The sequence below is a fragment of the Lampris incognitus genome, chromosome 9 (assembly GCF_029633865.1).
Source record: "Lampris incognitus isolate fLamInc1 chromosome 9, fLamInc1.hap2, whole genome shotgun sequence".
Lineage (NCBI taxonomy): Eukaryota > Metazoa > Chordata > Actinopteri > Lampriformes > Lampridae > Lampris > Lampris incognitus.
The window spans coordinates 19,804,605-19,822,530 of NC_079219.1; positions in this window are offsets into that span (position 1 = coordinate 19,804,605).

The window sequence follows — 17,926 nt, forward strand, 5'->3', positions numbered from 1 at the left end:
GATGACGGCAAACCATCATGGGCCCAGGCCTGAACACGGGGATCGGAGTTGGGGTACAAAGCCTCTAAAGGACCTCAGGCTGCAGGTTTTCCCCTACTGTCTTCACTCTGTGCCACCCCTCTCTCTTCTCCTTCCTGTCTGATAAACTCAGAAGTGACCAAATATGAATCAGAAAAAAATGAATATACCATTACAACATCAATTACTCTCTTTCCAACCCATCTTTTGGTAACATGTGCACGCCCGTTTGATACACACACACAAACACACACACACACACGCTTTCATTTACATAAATGCCCACGAGACACTCCCTGGAGGTGTGTCATCCTGGGTGCAGCGGCGGACGGGGTGGGGGGGGATGTTCCTCTTGTGTAACTTTGACATTTGTTCATCTCCATTGTGAGGTACTCTGTCAGCTCCCGTTTCACAGAACACAAACAAAGGGTTCAGACGCAGAATGAATGACGGAAGATCATTTCTGAGGAGAATTTCCCCCCTTTGCCCTTCAACATGGCACAGATCGTATCGCAGTGTGAATGTCAAGCTGTGTGGCTGGTCTCGGTTCATGTCGCAAACTGTCACAAGACTTTTCTTTGGAACAAGATGATGTTCCATGATGGGAACATCTGTTATGCGTCACGGACTTCCACTTAAATAATGTGGACAAGTATTAGTGTGCTTGAGTACATGGGCACTCACACACACACACACACTCACTCACTCACTCACTCACTCCTCTCTTTATCTACGCCACTCTCTCCCCCACAAACACACGTCTTCTCTCTGTCTTTCATTTTCTATCTCTCTACGAGACGCGCACACACGCCACCTACACATGTGCAGCGAGTGACTCAGCAGAAAAGCCCCTATCGGCGGCCATATTAGCGCCCTCCCTTTTTTCTTTTTTTTGTCGTCCACATATGAGCTTTATTTATTTATTTATTTTAACGTCCTTTTCTTTATCTCCGAACCGCATTCTCAGTTGTCTCCCATCTGGCCCGGGCTGCTTCGCCAAGCCGTCCACATGTCGAACACACCGGCCGTGTCGTCGCCGATCAGGTTGATCCCAGCAACCGGGCCCTCGAGTCCCCCAAGGCCACGGGCGCCATCGCCAAACTCCGAATCCTATTCGCTGTAAAAGGGCATGACTTCCTGTCATGAAAGCGGAGGAAGTGCAGGTTTCGGGAAAAACCGGAATGAAGTTAGTGACTGAGCGAGTAGAGAGAGAGACAAGTGGATGTTTGAGTCAGCCTGACTGGTGGACCCCTGCCGTGTTTGCTTTACATCACATTTTGTGCGGCATGTTTACGGTAAATGCAGACGCGTTGGGCGCCACTTGGTTTTCCGGAAACATCCTCACAGATGGCGTCATCCCGGGAACACGCCTTCGAGAAGTCCTGGAATGTGTGGTGTGTGTATGTGTGAGTGTGTTTGTCTGTGTGTATGTGCGCATTTGTGTGTTTGTTTTATTTAGTTTGTTTGGTCTATGGTTTCAATGAGATTCAAACTAACAGCTTTCACTAAGGAGGAAACTCACAAGAACTCGCTGGGGGACATTCAGTTAGCAGATGGGGGATTCTAAATAAGACCGATCTGTTTGTGCGAACATGTGCGTGTGTGCATGTGTGTGTGAGTGCGTGTGTGTGTTTAAGTGTATTTGTATGTGTGTATAAATAAGGACTATTTCATCTGAACTGATGCCAGCAGCACTGTAGCAGTTGTTACATCCAACCTCTTTATAAAAGTCTCATTCTCCTTCCTGCAGCCTGGTGGCCTCAAAGCACCAAACCTGAATTTTGCTGAGTGACTGTATGGACATTGTCTCACTGACTATTTTCAGCTGGAAAACAGGAACTGCATAACTGGGTCTGTTGCATAACTTTCTTTTCCTGTTCTTGTCATCAGAGGCATCACACAGAGGTAACATACGTAAAAGTCATCATATTGTGGTGGTGGTGGTGGTGGTGAAAATCAGGAGACAACTGGGAAAAACGGCTGGGTGCCTAGCGGTCCGTCTGCCTGAACATCCCTGAACCACACACCCACCTGTGCCCCTCCTGTGGAAAATTTTAGGGTTTTGCGACCAACTTTCACGCAATGGGAGGTAATGGAGGTGGCACAGTGTCCCAGTGGTTAGCACTGTTGTCTCACAGCAAGAAGGGCCCTGGGTTAGAGCCCCAGGCCGGCCCAGGTTCTTTCTGTGTGGAGTTTGCATGTTCTCCCCGTGCCTGCGTGGGTTTCCTCCGGGTGCTCCGGTTTCCTCCCACCATCAAAAAGACATGCATCCATCCATCCATGATCTGAACTGCTTATCCTGCTCTCAGGGTCGCGGGGATGCTGGAGCCTATTCCAGCAGTCATTGGGCGGCAGGTGGGGAGACACCCTGGACAGACCGCCAGGCCATCACAGGGCCCACACAAACACACACACATTCATTCCTAGGGACAATTTAGTATAGCCAATTCACCTGACTTACATGTCTTTGGACTGTGGGAGGAAACCGGAGCCCCCGGAGGAAACCCACACAGACATGGGGAGGACATGCAAACACCACACAGAGGACGACCCGGGATGACCCACCAAGGCTGGACAACCCCGAGGCTCGAACCCAGGACCTCCTTGTTGTGAGGCGACAGCGCTAACCACTGTGCCACCGTGCCGCCAAAAGACATGCATGTTAGGGTTAATACTCCTGTTTGTGCCCCTGAGCAAGGCAATGGAAAGAAGAACTGGAGCTGGTCCTTGGGTGCTGCAGCTGCCCACTGCTCCTATACAAAAGGAGGGGTCAAATGCAGAGAACAAATGTCATTGTAAGAATACAATTCGTTGTAAGATAAAGTGAGAAAATAAAGTGGCTTTCTGCTTTCTTCTACTGGTGCTGTAAAAGCAGAAATAAAACAAGCAAACAAGCACAAAGTTTGACGAATAAATTAAAAGAATATCATTCAAAAGGCTGTTCAAATCATCATTTCTGTGCATAAGATTTATTCTATTTCACATAAAGTGAGCTTACCTGCACATTCCTCATGTGGAATGACTTGGAGGCGTATCTTTTGTATGCAATTGCATGATTATATGCTAATCCATGTGTCCATTTGAATGCATTAGCTTTGATGCTAACGAGTGGATCTAAATCAGGGGCATGAATTAGCATTTTTACCGGAACTTACACTGTGACTCTTGCAGCTTATAACACACCTGGTCTCAAAGATACCTCAACGTTTGATTTAGTTGGCTTGAACATCCTGGGTGGCCAGTGGCTTACTTTTCTCATCACTTGTTACTACGTGTAGGCATATTTACCTTAGCTGTTTTGGCCTATGTAAGTCAAGTGTCTGCTCCCCTCCTCAACAGGATTACTCATTACATCTGCACTGATCTCAAAACTGATCATTTCCACGCCTCAGTGGGAAACTTTAGCTCATGACGACATGCGCTACATGGTATCCTATTGAACTATCGGCTGATATCAGACAAAATTGTCAACTCGTTACACTCCATTTCCATCTTCAGGCTGACATCAACTCCACTCTAACCGATTTCCGAGGGGGAGGGGGGATTTGATTTACCCTAACCAATCACTAGAGACCAACGTGTCCGCCTGAATTTAACGTCATCTTAGGTCAATACTCATGCGTAGCCATGCCACCTTACTGGTTTTGCCGTTTTTTTTAAAAAAAATTATTATCCCCCCCCCCCCGTTTCTCCCCAGTTGTATCCGGCCAATCATCCTGCTCTCCGAGCCGTCCCGGTCGCTGCTCCGCCCCCTCTGCCGAATCAGGGAGGGCTGCAGAGTACCACGTGCCTCGTCCTATACATGTGGAGTCGCCAGTCGCTTCTTTTCACCTGGCAGTGGGGAGTTTCGCCAGGGGGACATAGCGCATGGGAGGATCACGCCATTCCTCCCAGTTCCCCCTCCCCCCTTAACAGGAGCCCCGATCGACCAGAGGAGGCACTAGTGCAGCGACCAAGACACATACCCACATCCGGCTTCCCACCTGCAGACACAGCCAATTGTGTCTAGGGATGCCCTACCAAGCCGGAGGTAACACGACACGGGGATTCGAACCGAGCTCCCCGTGTTGGTAGGCAACGGAATAGACCGCCACATCACCCGGACGCCGGAGTTGATGTTGGACGATATTGAGAAGACGTGACGTCTAATGCTTGATAACGGCGTTAATCCCGCCCGAGGCGCTGATTGGCTAATCGTTAGTCCTCCCGCGGCGCTCATTGGATAGTTGCTTTTTTAACCAGGAAACCGCTGTTTCATATCATGATGCAAGACCAGAGAATCAGTGAACTTGGTGGAGTAATTATAATATCCATCCATCCATCCATCCATCCATCCATCCATCCATCCATCCATCCATCGATAATCTGAACCGCTTATCCCACTCTCAGGCTCGCAGGGATGCTGAAGCCTATTCCAGCAGTCATTGGGCGGCAGGCGGCGGGGAAACACCCTGGACAGGCCACTAGGCCATCACAGCCGCCCCCCCCCCACACACACAGAGTCATATCTAGGGACAATTTAGTATAGCTTAGTATTTAGTATAGTAATAACAATAATGATAATGATAATAATAACAACAACAACAACAACAACAATAATAATAATAATAATAATAATAATGATTGGATTTATGTAGTGCTTTCTAGACACCCAAAGCGCTTCACATTGAAGGGGGTAACTCATTTCAACCACCACCAATGTGTAGCACCACCTGGGTGGGAGGAGTGGGTGGATTCAAAGGCCTGGACCCAGGCAAACTGAACTTTTGTTTTTAAACCTCATGCAGCCAATCATTTTTTTAAGAGTAGGTGTCTTTTTTTCCAGACAAACATATCATTTTTATTTCCCTCTGCCCCCCCCCCATATTAAAAACAACAGTTGTCTGAGATGTGTTTAAATTACAGAACCTAAATGACCTCCATCGGGAAAATCAAGACGGCAAATGAATGCAAAACCTTACCTGTGACCAGTTGTTAGGGTTTCAAGGACCCCCCCGCCCTGCCCTCCTCCTGAACGGATGCCATCCACCCCCGATTAAAAAAAACTACCGTGAACCCCCTGGCGCGCTATCATCCCCACCCACCCATCCGCCCACCCACCCGCTGGTATGTCACAAAGCAAACATTATGCTAGCTGAGGTAGTGGAACCTGCTGTGTCACCGAGGGACTGAGAAGTTTCCCAGATAGTAATAATAAGATGCGGCACACTAGGGGGAAAAAAAACCTGATGCGCAAAAGCGAAAGTTGCTTAGTCAAAGGGCTTGTAAGCAGCAAAGTTTCAGTTGGGCGACAGACTCGACAAGATTGACCCTGCCTACACAAACGGTTGTTGTTCTACAGTTCACATTATGCCTTTAACATTTCACAGTTTTCAGTTAGACTAAAAAAAAATTGATACTATATGTAAAGGCATCTCAATGTCCAGCCCTGCCATTACAACAAATGCTTCAGTCGTTTGGTCTACCGTGTGGTCTAGTGTTGGTGTGGAGGGGAGTCTTCTTAATCCTGTTAAAGTGCCTCCCTTTTTTTAACTACATCAAAGGGAAACACCACGATTTTCAACATTATCGCTATTATATACATTGTGGGATGACACTCCATTAGCAGCCATAGTGCTGAACAGTCACTGAAACACTTCTCTGCACAACCTTGGCAGCGTTTCAGAGATAGAGAAGACCACTCAGTATAATGGCTGCTAATGGACTGTAACCCCCGCGATGTATATACAGAGATAATGTTGAAAATTGTGATGGTTTCCCATTCAGGTTTTAGTTTTTTAACCGATGTCCTGATTCAGGGCAGCTTAATATTTATTCAAAAGTGCAACAAACTTCAAATTACCAAGATTGCAAACAGGCAAAAACGTGGAGGTCAAAGATCAGAGCATCAGCGTCCTGACAACAGATGTGAAGACATATGGTTGATTTTTATCGTTGATTCTCCAGTTATGTGGCCACAATGCCAGGCTATGTTCAAGTGTCATCTTTAACGTTGCTGAGCTGATTGGTGCCTGTGTACTTCTAGCCATACTCTTGATTAATGATGCTGTTGCGTCTATCAGTTTGGTGTGTGTGTGTGTGTGTGTGTGTGTGTGTGTGTGTGTGTGTGTGTGTGTGTGTGTGTGTGTGTGTGTGTGTGTGTGTGTGTGTGTGTGACACTATGTGGCCGCCGTGCCGGGCTACGCGATGCCGTCGTTCATGTTTGTCTTGGAGCCTGTAACATTACTTCTGATGATGTATAAGGCTTGTATGATTTAATTGTGTTGCATTCAGGCAAGTGTAGTTGTAATGGCCTATTTTGGTTAACATATGTGTTTCAGAACCTATGACTGGTCTTGGACAGGCTAGGCCCACCTGATTTCCTCTGTGCCCACTCACACTGTGATTTCTGCGTACGCCACAAGTGTGTGTGGTGTGTGTGTGGGTGTGGGTGTGGGTGTGTGTGCGTGTGGTTTGCCGGTGACAAACCTTTCACTTGCTCTTAAATTAGTTCTGTATTAGTGTCACAATAGTAGCCGTCCATTGTCATCAGATCAGATCAAACAGTTCTGGGGACTTTTTTGAGAGGAACTACCCACGGGGGAGGTTCCCCGAGAGCTACGAACCTTCAAGGACTTTTTTCTGTTTGCGTTTGCACCGTCAGGAACGCTGAAGTGACATAAGCCAGCGGTGAGTATTCCTCCGCCCAACATGTATGACAATGGTTTTATCACATTCTGCACGCAATACAAGATGGAGGACGCCACGATCGGATCCGACGCGGTGTGTTGTGGATCTAAAGATAATAACGAAGTTGGGAAGGAGATGTGTGAATTTAGACTATGCAGATAGGCTCAAAGCCTGGACTTCAATGTCGGTCCGTTTGTTCAAGTTTTATTCCATTTTGAAAGGCTAATGTTAAGAGCTGGTTGTGTACACGGCTAAAGTTTTATACGGGTTGTTTAAAATGGTGGTTGCTGGCGTTGCATTGGCTCACGTGTTCAACCAATCACCGTACACCTACATGTGGACCAATCACCGTAAACTCGTCACTCAAGGTTCCTCTTGTGCCGGGAGTGTACCTACCCTGAAGTAGGAGCTAGAAAAAAGTCCCTCAAAACGCTGTTTGAAGAATTGGGTACGGTGGCCGACAAGGGCCAAACGCACTGCAACGGCATAATGCGTCTCGGTTAAGGAAACGATACAAACCAAGAAACGATCTTCAAAAGAAAAACGCTTCATAACGCTCCAAACCTGCAGGGGGCGCTCTCAGCGTAACAGCTCAATGGAAAGACACGGGATGGAGAGAGACAGAACAGCCGTCTCTGGAACAGCTGACTGTTTCGACATTCAGCGGGAACGGTAATGTGACTTTTATTTGATTATATTTATGTACTATGTTTATATCACTGTACAACGCTGCACATTACGTGACTTTTTTTATTGTATTTTACACCAGACGATACAAGGCTGCATATTTGCACGTAGATTAGCCTGCTTAATAAAATAAGATGATGATTAGAGATAGTTATAAAGCACCCGTTAGAATAGTACATTAAAAAGCCCTCTTATCACAGTCTTCCATAACATACAGCGCTGCACATTACGTGTTATGCTTGTTAATGACAGCAGTTAACTTGTAAGCAGTTATGAATGATATCCACTGTGTGTGAATATCAAGAGGTAGTGAAGAGTATTAATACTCATCTCAGTAACGTTACTTATCACGTTTTTCATTTTTAGTTTTCTAGATTATACTGATCTATCATCTTTTTTTCCAGGCTACTATGTTTTGCCCTTACAATGGACAAGGTCTGGGAACAATTCACATGTTCTGTGGCTCATGTGGCTCTAATGTGCAATTTTTGGCAGAGGCAGACAACAGTAAGTGGACTCATATCCAGTTTGTTAATAACATTTATGTAGGGAAAAAAGGACAGGGTTTAGGTGTGGAAGACTGTGATAAGAGGGCTTTTTAATGTACTATTCTAACGGGTGCTTTATATCAATCTCTAACCATCATCTTATCTTATTAAGCAGGCTAATCTACGTGCAAATATGCAGCCTTGTATCGTCTGGTGTAAAATACAATAAAAAAAACGTCACGTAATGTGCAGCGTTGAACAGTGATATAAACATAGTATATAAATATAATCAAATAAAAGTTACATTACCGTTCCCGCTGAATGTCGAAACAGTCAGCTGTTCCAGAGACGGCTGTTCTGTCTCTCTCCATCCCGTGTGTCTTTCCATTGAGCTGTTACGCTGAGAGCGCCCCCTGCAGGTTTGGAGCGTTATGAAGCGTTTTTCTTTTGAAGATCGTTTCTTGGTTTGTATCGTTTCTTGGTTTGTATCATTTGGTCCTTTGCATCGTTTCTCTATTTGCAGCGCGTTTGATGATGCTGCATTTGTCTTTGTTTTTTGCAGCACGTTTTTTCATTTGCACCACGGTCCTCTTTTTGTACCTCGTTTAGACTTGTGTTTGAGTTTGTGAATTTGAATCGTTTCTGTACTTGAAGCTGTTTTCCTTGACTGAGACGCATTATGCCGTTGCAGTGCGTTTGGCCCTTGTCGGCCACCGTATATTATCGTCACTTTTGTACATTGCTCTTGCATCTTAAATCGCCTTTCAGCTGAGAAGTTTTCTGCAGCTTTTGACCCAAGCACAGTGTTGTGTTTTCACGCTGACGTTGCTTGCCTGGTCCGCTCATCTAATGCACATTGCTCCACTATTTTGGCTCTGAGTGGCTCTTAGTAAAATGAGGCTTGTTACCTCCGTCAGTTCATCCCCCTGGTTAAATGATAGTATTCTTTGTTTCCAGCGTTAATGTCGTAGGGTAGAGCGACTGTGGAAATCCACCAAGCTTTTAACTGATTTTAACAACATGATTAAGGATGTGAAGGCTTCTTACTTTGCTAACCTAATTTTCTCCAGTAAATGCCACTTTGAAGTCCTGTTTAACACCATCAACATTGTCACTCCTGAACTTCCTGGTGTGCCTGTCTTTTCAAATAATGATTGCAGTAACTTTCTTTTTTTTGTGGGCTATAGCATCATCCCCTCTTCTACTCCCTTTTCTGCTTATCCAACTTGGCCATCAACTTTAGACTGCTCTCCTATTCCCCTGCAAAACCTCATTTATCTGGTGAGCAGCATGAAATCTTCCTCAAGCCTTATAGATATTTTAGCAACTTCCATGTCTAAAATGTACTTGGGTCTATTGGCCCATGCCTGGTCTCTATTATAAATTGCTCCCTGCAATCTGGTTGTGTCCCATCTTATTTTAAACATGCAGTTGTTCAGCAACTTCTGGGGGTGGGGGGGGGGGGGACTAACCTTGATCCATCCCTTCCCAAAAACTATAGGGCTATAGCTAAGCTGCCTTTTATCTTAAAACTTTTAGATAAATTCCAATCTGGCTTCCATTAAAAGCATTCCACTGAAACAGATCTTCTCGGACACTCCAATGACATAATAATGTCTTCTGATGTGGGTAAATGCTCCGTTTTGGTGCTGCTGGATCTTAGCACAGCTTTGGTACTATAGATCACAGCATCCTAACTGAAAAGGTTAGGTGGTAGGTGGGTGTCTCTGGGAGCACCCTGGACTGGCTTTCCTCCTATCTCTCCAATATGAGTTTTTCTGTGTTGCTTGGTTCCTACATGTCTAAAAATGCTGTTCTTTGCTGTGGTGTGCCTCAGGGTTCTGTCTTGGGTCCTATATTATTTGCTTTGTATAGACTTTAAAGGTAAAAGTATCCCATCACTGTTACGCTGATGATATTCAGCTGTATGTTAGATAGTATAGCTTCCAAGGTTGGTCAGTGTATTTGGGTCCCTTTCTTCAGCTGTACAGTCTGATCTTAGAAATCTCAGTATTATATTTGATCAGGCTATGTACTTTAATCAACATACTTAATTGTTGACCTGTAAATGTTTCTTCCATTTAAGAAAAATCTCCAAACTCAGGACTGTTGTATCACAACCTGAGCTAGATATGATCCTTCATGCTTTTATATCATCCCAGCAAGACTACTGCAATTCCCTTTTCACCTGCCTCAGCAAGTCGTCCCTGGACTGTCTACAAATAGTCCAGAATGCTGCTCTAAGGGCCCTTTCACACTTATGTTGTTTAGTCCGGACTTTCAGACTTTCCAGAAAAGTCCAAACCAGATTGCCAGGTGTGAAACCTCTTGGACCAAGGTACAGGGATCAAAGACTCGGTCTTTGGTCCAAGCTCAGGAGGTAGTCTCAGTTCAGACCAAGGTTCATGAATGTCCAATGTGAAATCAAAGGTTCGGACTTTCGGATCAATCATAGGTGAAAGTGTGAAAGGGACCTTAGGCTGCTGACCAGGTCCAGCAGGCCGATTCACATCACACCCATCTTATCTTCTTTACATTGGCATCCCATCAAGCTTGAATTCATTTTAAGGTTCTTGTTTTCACATATAGAGCCCTGCATGGTCAGACACCTATCTACATCTGTGACCTGCTCCATCCTTATATCACCAGAAGGTCACTTAGGTTTGCTGACCAGGGCTTACTAGATGTCCGTCACTCTCGATTGAATATAAAAGGTGATCGTGCCTTTGAAGTTGTGGCTCCAACATTGTGGAATACTTCCTAAAGACATACAATCATTGGTCCCTGTTGACGCCTTTAAAAAGCAGCTAAAGACCCATTTATTCAAATTGGCCTTTGTCTCACCTCGTGCTGTCTAGTTTTTGCAATTTTGTGTGTTTTTAATTTTTTTCTAATGTTTTATTGTTTCTTTCTTTTTTACTGTTTTTATGGTCTTATTTTTAACAATTTTACTCTTGTGATATACTTTATTGATCCCCGTGGGGAAATTATGCTCTGTATAGCTACGGGCAGTGGGCAGTCACCCTGCAGTGCCCGGGGACCAACTCCAGTTTGTCTTGCCATGCCTTGGTCTGGGGCACAGACAAGGAGTATAAACCCTAACATGCATGTCTTTTTGTGAAGCACTTTGTGACCTTGTTCTGTGAAAAGTGCGATACTAAATAACTTTTACTTAGTTACTTATTAATTTTATCACCACTATTAAAAGGTAGGGATTTTGTTCGATGTAAGCATATGAGAATAAGTACAGGATGAACTCTTGACCCAGTTTTTCTGGCTTTTAAAAACGGAAAAGGGAAAATAAATTGATTCCAGTGTCCTTTGAGTGAACAAAGAGAGCAAAGCTCATGTTTATCATCAAATCTAACTTTTGGTAAAAACGGAGACAATTAATCAATGCAGGGAAACTCTCTCTTTGCGTGGCCTCAGTGCTAAACAATTAACTGAAATTTCAATTAACTTTTAATGTTTAAAAAAACCAATTGACCGAGATGGGTTTAATAATTAGAAACATTTAAACTCCATTGATGTTTTTTTCCCCTTAGCTTTGTGATCATGAAAAAAAGACACGCAAAGTGTACTAATGTCTGTGAAGCACAGCAGTAGATCTTTTTCACAGAACTCAGAAGAGGGTAGGTAACATATATATTTATTTCCAGTTAGATGGTGCAGTGGTGGTTCATAACATGGATGGTATTTTCAGCTTCTAACTTGACCATGACAAAATTCAGTATCGCTTATGTCCTGAGGACTGAAGAGTGTTATTCTGCAACAAAACAGAATAAACTCAACCAGGGATATACATTTTTCTATGAAATATTTGTGCACATTTATCAAGGTAAATAACATTTGCAGATGTCTCGATCTGATATCAGGGAGATTTAAGCAAGGATTCACAGACATGTTCACTATTGATACCATAAACTCGCCAACTGCAACCATGATTGAAATAACATTCTCAAATTTTTTTGTTATCTCCAATTAAAACTATTATTGTCAGCTTAGTCTTTATTTTGTGATTGTTATAACTACTAATACTTTTGGCTGCTGTTGTTAGGGGTCTCCACAGTGGATCATCCGCTTCCACCTCCTCCTGTCCTCTTTATCCTCCACTGCCACACCAGCCACCTACATGTCCTCTCCCACCACATCCATAATCCTCCTCCTTGGCCCTCCCCTCCTCCTCCTCCTCCTCCTCCTCCTCGGCAGTTCCATATCCAGCATCCCTCTCCCAATACACCCAGCATCTCTCCTCCACACATGTCCAAGCCAGCTCAATCCTGCCTCCCTTGCTCCGCCCCCAAACTGTCCAACCCGAGCTGTCCCTCAAATATACTCGTGGCAGTCTATTGTATAGCCTACCAACACAGGGATCATTCGTTTGAATCCCCATGTTACCTCCGGCTTGGTTGGGCAGCCCTACAGACACAATTGGCCGTGTCTGCAGGTGGGAAGCCAGATGTGGGTATGTGTCCTGGTCGCTGCACTAGCGCCTCCTCTGGTCGGTTCGGGGCGCCTGTTCAGGGGGGAGGGGAACTGGGGGGAAAAGTGTGATCCTCCCATGTGCTATGTCCCCCAGGTGAAACTCCTCATTGTCAGGTGAAAAGAAGCGGCTGGTGACGCCGCATGTATCGGAAGAGGCATGTGGTAGTCTGCAGCTTTCCCTGGATCGGCAGAGGGGGCGGAGCAGCGACCGGGACGGCTCAGAAGAGTGGGATAATTGGCCGGATACAATTGGGGAGAAAAAAGGGGGGGTTAGGTGACATGGTGGATCTTTATGCACATTTATTGCGTAGGGATGTTCCGCTCAACTGAACAAATAGAGAGCCTCAACTGAAAAACTGTAGATAATGTTTACCAGCTCATATTAATCTGTGTACTTAAGTCTTCATTGTGTAAAGCCAACATGCAGCTGATAAGTTTGCTTTAGATGAGGACCATGTCGGTGTCCTCAGGGGGACTTAAATAACAGCTACATGTGTTGTTGCTGTGGATCTTTAATTTTGCTTCATAACCTTTAAGCTCTTCAAAACTATGTTTTCATGATGTCACAGACTTTATTTTTGGATACTTTTACCCAGAATATATCATTTGGTACAGGTACGTTTAAGTAACTGGGAATGTAATCTGAAACCTCCGTCTTTAACTTCTTAATTTCCTTTTCCTTAATGATGAGTGGAAATCTTTGGACCAAGTCAGCATAAGTTCTGGAGTCACCATAGCGAGTGTTCAGGACTAATCAAATCAAGATTTTCATTATCATATTCTTCAGTGTGAATTTTTCCATCACTTTTGCAAATCTCTTCTATATAGACGGACATTACATCTACATAAAACTGTTTGATTCTTTGAGGTGGCAGAGTCTCCCCCTCTCTCAACATGATTTTGCTAGTTAGCCAGTGAATAGTCTCTCATCTGATTGCTTTATGCCAGTCAGAGATGTCAACCTCAGTTATGCTTTCAAGCTTTCTCAGTTCTTCTGGGCTAACTATTCTGCTTGCAATATCTTGCACTGTAAAAGCTCTCCTACACAACTCTGTAGTTTGTAAAAAAACAGGTGTTTTATCTCTGAAATATCAAACTGAATTTATTCAAGATTTAGGTGGTGTTGTGGAAAGAAGATGAATAATAATTTCATTAGAGGGTCCTCAAGTCCTGAAAATGGAATACAAGGAGTGCAATTGCATAACTCTGAAAGGAATTAAATTATGTTTTCTGAAAAATTCTTTTTTTAAGTTCTTAGCTGCTACACTGGTGGCAAGGTGGCACAGTGGTTAGTGTAGTCGCCTCACAACAAGGAAGCCCTGGGTTCAAGCCCCCAGGGTTGTCCAACCTTGGGGTCATCCCAGGTCATCCTCTGTGTGGAGTTTGCATGTTCTCCCCGTGTCTGAGTGGGTTTCCTCCGGGGGGTCCGGTTTCCCCCCACAGTCAGGTGGGAGACATGCAGGTCAGGTGAATCGGCCGTACTAAATTGTCCCTAGGTGTGAATGTGTGTGTGTGTGTGTGTGTGTGTGTGTGTGTGTGTGTGTGTGTGTGTGTGTGTGTGTGTGTGTGTGTGTGGGCCCTGTGATGGCCTGTCCAGGGTGTCTCCCCGCTTGCCGCCCAATGACTGCTGGGGACTACTGGGGACTACTGACTACATAGGCTCCAGCATCCGCCGGGCACCCTGAGAGCAGGAAAAGCGGTTTGGATAATGGAAGGGAATGGTCCTCAAGTCTGGTTTGAATGCTCTTGGACTGTTGGTTATCACTGGTTAGATGCTTGGGCAGCCAGTGCTGTAAATATCTGCAGCTTGTTGTTTCATCCTAGACAGAGGATAATCATATTTTCTAATCATGAAAGTGCAGTTATCACTGCTGAATCTCACAAGGTTTGACCACTCAAGACCATTTTCTGCAAAGGTTGTGGAGCTGCATCTGAATATATTTTCTGCATGTTCAGCATTACAGATGGGCATATCTATGAATCCAACTGTAACTTGCTCTGATTTGCAAGATATTTACATTTCATTTTTGCAAAGATTTTCATCTTTGCAAAAATTTTCATCTTTGCAAAGATTGCACATCCTTTTTCACAGCTGATATATCATTGCCTTCATCAACCATAATGGCTTCTTTTCTGACTTGATCTGCTGATGAAGTTTTCAAGAGGATTTTGGCTCTATGGTGCTGTTCATTATTAGAGATGGTTTGGTGGATGAGCAGGAGTATCATTTTGCTAGTTCTGGATCAGGGAAGAGCTGTCTAAACAAGTTTCCTGTATACCCAGTTATGCCAGAAGCAACGTTGTGCTCAACACTAAATGAGCTGAAAAGCAGCTTTGCCTTTGTACACCTTTCCACTGTACTCGACTTGATGTACATCCTGACAGCTCTAATATGCTGTGCACCCTGCAAGAATTCACACGGACTATTTACAGCTTGGAACAAACAAATGCTGGTAGAGTAGACAAACTAAAAAGATATAACTAAAATCTATTTGTCACTCGTGGTAGCCTTCCACTAATGTTGAATTTACTTACTCTTGTTGTAGTCCTTCAGACCACTGTATGTGATAGAAAAGTTTGAACTGCACACTGTGCATCGGGCCAAAAAGTAGGGCTTTTTTTAAAAACTTTTTGTAAGCAAGGATATTTTTCCAAATAATCCATTGAAAATTTGGTGAAATGTTTTCTTTTATTTAAAGATTTTTCAAATGTTTGACTCAAATGAAGAAAAAGATTCTTGTAGACTCACTCCAACGATCTTTCGGCTTGTGCTTGATATCTCTCATCCCACCCACAAGATTATCTGAGTCAGATAACCACTCCGTTCTGTTATGTTCAGTATCAAATGGCAGGTTGTAGTCAGTGCTAACGCTGGATGCTACAGGTTGATGAAGGTTGAGCTCCCTGCTTTAGTTTACATGCAAACTAATAATGTGACCCCTGTGAGTTATCAGTTGGACATGAGCTAGACTTTTACTTTTCAACAAGTTTTATCCTAGACAGTAAGTCTAGGCTAAAACAGTCTAGGCTAAAACTTGGTGAAATTTGGTTGAGAAGTGAAAGTTTAGGGCGTCCGGGTAGCGTAGCAGTCTATTCTATTGCCTACCAACACGGGGATCGCTGGTTCGAATCCCCGTGTTACTTCCGGCTTGGTTGGGCGTCCCTACAGACAATTGGCCATGGCTGCGGGTGGGAAGCCAGCTATGGATATGTGTCTTGGTCACTGCACTAGCGCCTCCTCTGGTCGGTCGGGGCATCTGTTCAGGGGGGAGGGGGAACTGGGGGGAATAGCGTGATCCTCCCACGCACTACGTCCCCCTGGTAAACCTCCTCACTGTCAGGTGAAAAGAAGCGGCTGGCGACTCCACATGTATCTGAGGAGGCATGTGGTAGACTGTAGCCCTCCTTGGATTGGCAGAGGGGGTGGAGCAACAACTGGGGCAGCTCAGAAGAGTGGGGTAATTGGCCAGATACAATTGGGGGGAAAAGGGGGGAAAAACCAAAAAAGATGTGGAACCAGACGTCTAAATCTTAGCCTAAATAGTCACCACTAAAACAAAAATAAAAAGTAATCTTGCACAACACATGAACTTGCATTGTCTTTGATAGGTAGTTGTTTGGGCATTACATAATTATGTAATAGTTAATTAAACAGCTTGGTCTAAAAGTGGACTACATTTAGCGGGTTATACTCTGAGCCAGATGAAAACTAACATGTAGTCTAGCCGCCACGGTGAAATCGGGTCTAGTGTCCATTGGGATGCTATAAAATAACATAATTTTTCTGATACTCAGATCATTTTTTCCACCTGTTGGGTCTTTTTTTCTCTCTCCATGCGTTACCATATTTTTAATTATTTACAAATTACTGCATAACACCATTACATGAGTGTTCCTATTTCACAGCTAACTTTCAAATTGCTTTTTTGTATTTGTGCAAACCACATCCTGTTCACTGCAGGCCTGTCTAGTGATTTTTCACTTGTGCATTTTCTTTCCGGCTTTGAGTAACCCTGCCAAGATATCTGCGTGTTCCAGTAAATTGAAAAATTGAGTACAAATCCAGGTTTCTTGATTATGTTATGGTTATGCTTAATCCAATTTTGACCATACCACAATAAAGATAATCAGATAAAGGTGTCGACATGACTTGGGGCAAGGCCTTATAGTTTTAATATTGGGTTATTGGCCTGCATCAAACACATACTACTTGATTTGACAGAGAGCTAATGACTAACTTTTGAATGATCTGCCTCAGTAGTCTGAGTCTGTGCCCAGAGGCACTTCACTGCCGTCCACAGTCGTGATGATCTTTTCTGGAAAGTTCACCTACCTTTACTCTGTCACATTAGTCGCTTGAATTGTTACTGATGTAAAAAGAAAAAACAGTGTTTTGTGGTTTTGACCCATAAGTGGCAATAGATGACTGCATCAGCTACGTGACAATAATTGAAATGTAAACAATCTGTGCTACAGTGCTTTTGGTCAATCAGGCTGTGGGGGATTTTACCTCCATGAGAGTTGAATCTCTGAAATGACTCATATTGTCAACAGTACAGCAACACACACAAGGAAAGGGCACAGAAGGGTTTTAAAGCAGGATAAAAAGCAGACCACAATTACCCCTGCCCATGGGGCACGAGGAGATGTTTTCCCATTTCCTCTTCCTGTCTTTAAGCTTGGCATGGCACATAAATGGACACAAAGATTCATGGCTCTCCACCAAGCCTTGTTTACAACTTGCCCAGTTGGAATGCTGAGACGTTCTCCTCGATGTGCACGAGTTGCCATAAACCTCTGTTTCAGCTGAGATACCACTTTCAGCTGCATATTAGTTGCATTGTAGAATACCCTCAGCACTTCCCACAGCAAAATGAAACATCCTCTCCTCCAGTCTTGCCTATCTTTTACCCAATCTGAATAGAGGGTTGATTTAGGTGGCTTGAAGAAATGATTCCATTTGTACCCAGTCAACTTGAAGCTACAATCCATCCCAAGTAATCTTTAGAAGTGGTTTAAGCACTTTGATCACAAATTCTTAACAAGCACAGTTGACTTGGTTTCCAACTAACCAAAATGCATTTTGATGCTTGGTGTATGGTGGTGTATGGTGTCTTTAACAGAGGCTGATTTGTAACTTATACTTGAATCAGTTTCACAGAAAGTGGAATCAGTTCATCTGGACACAACATTTACTGAGAGAGAAACATTTCGTCACTCATCCAAGTGACCTCTTCAGTCTCTGAGACTGAGATTCAATAAACGTTGTACCCAGATGAACTGATTCAACTGTCTGTGGTTTTCTTACCTGAATTACTGAGCATGCATAATGACACTTGAAGTAGTTGTTAGTACTGTTGCCTTGTAGCAAGAAGGTCATGGGTTCAAACCCATCTGAGGCTTCCTGGGTCTTTATGTATAGAGTGTGCGTGTTCCCCCTGTGTTCGTGTGGGTTTCCTCTGAGTGTCTGGCTTCCTGCCCTACCAAAAACATGTATAGAAAATATAGGAACATATTTCTTTCCATTGCTGTTGACCAAGGCACCAGTTCAGTGTTGGGGAAATGGCTACCTGTTGCTT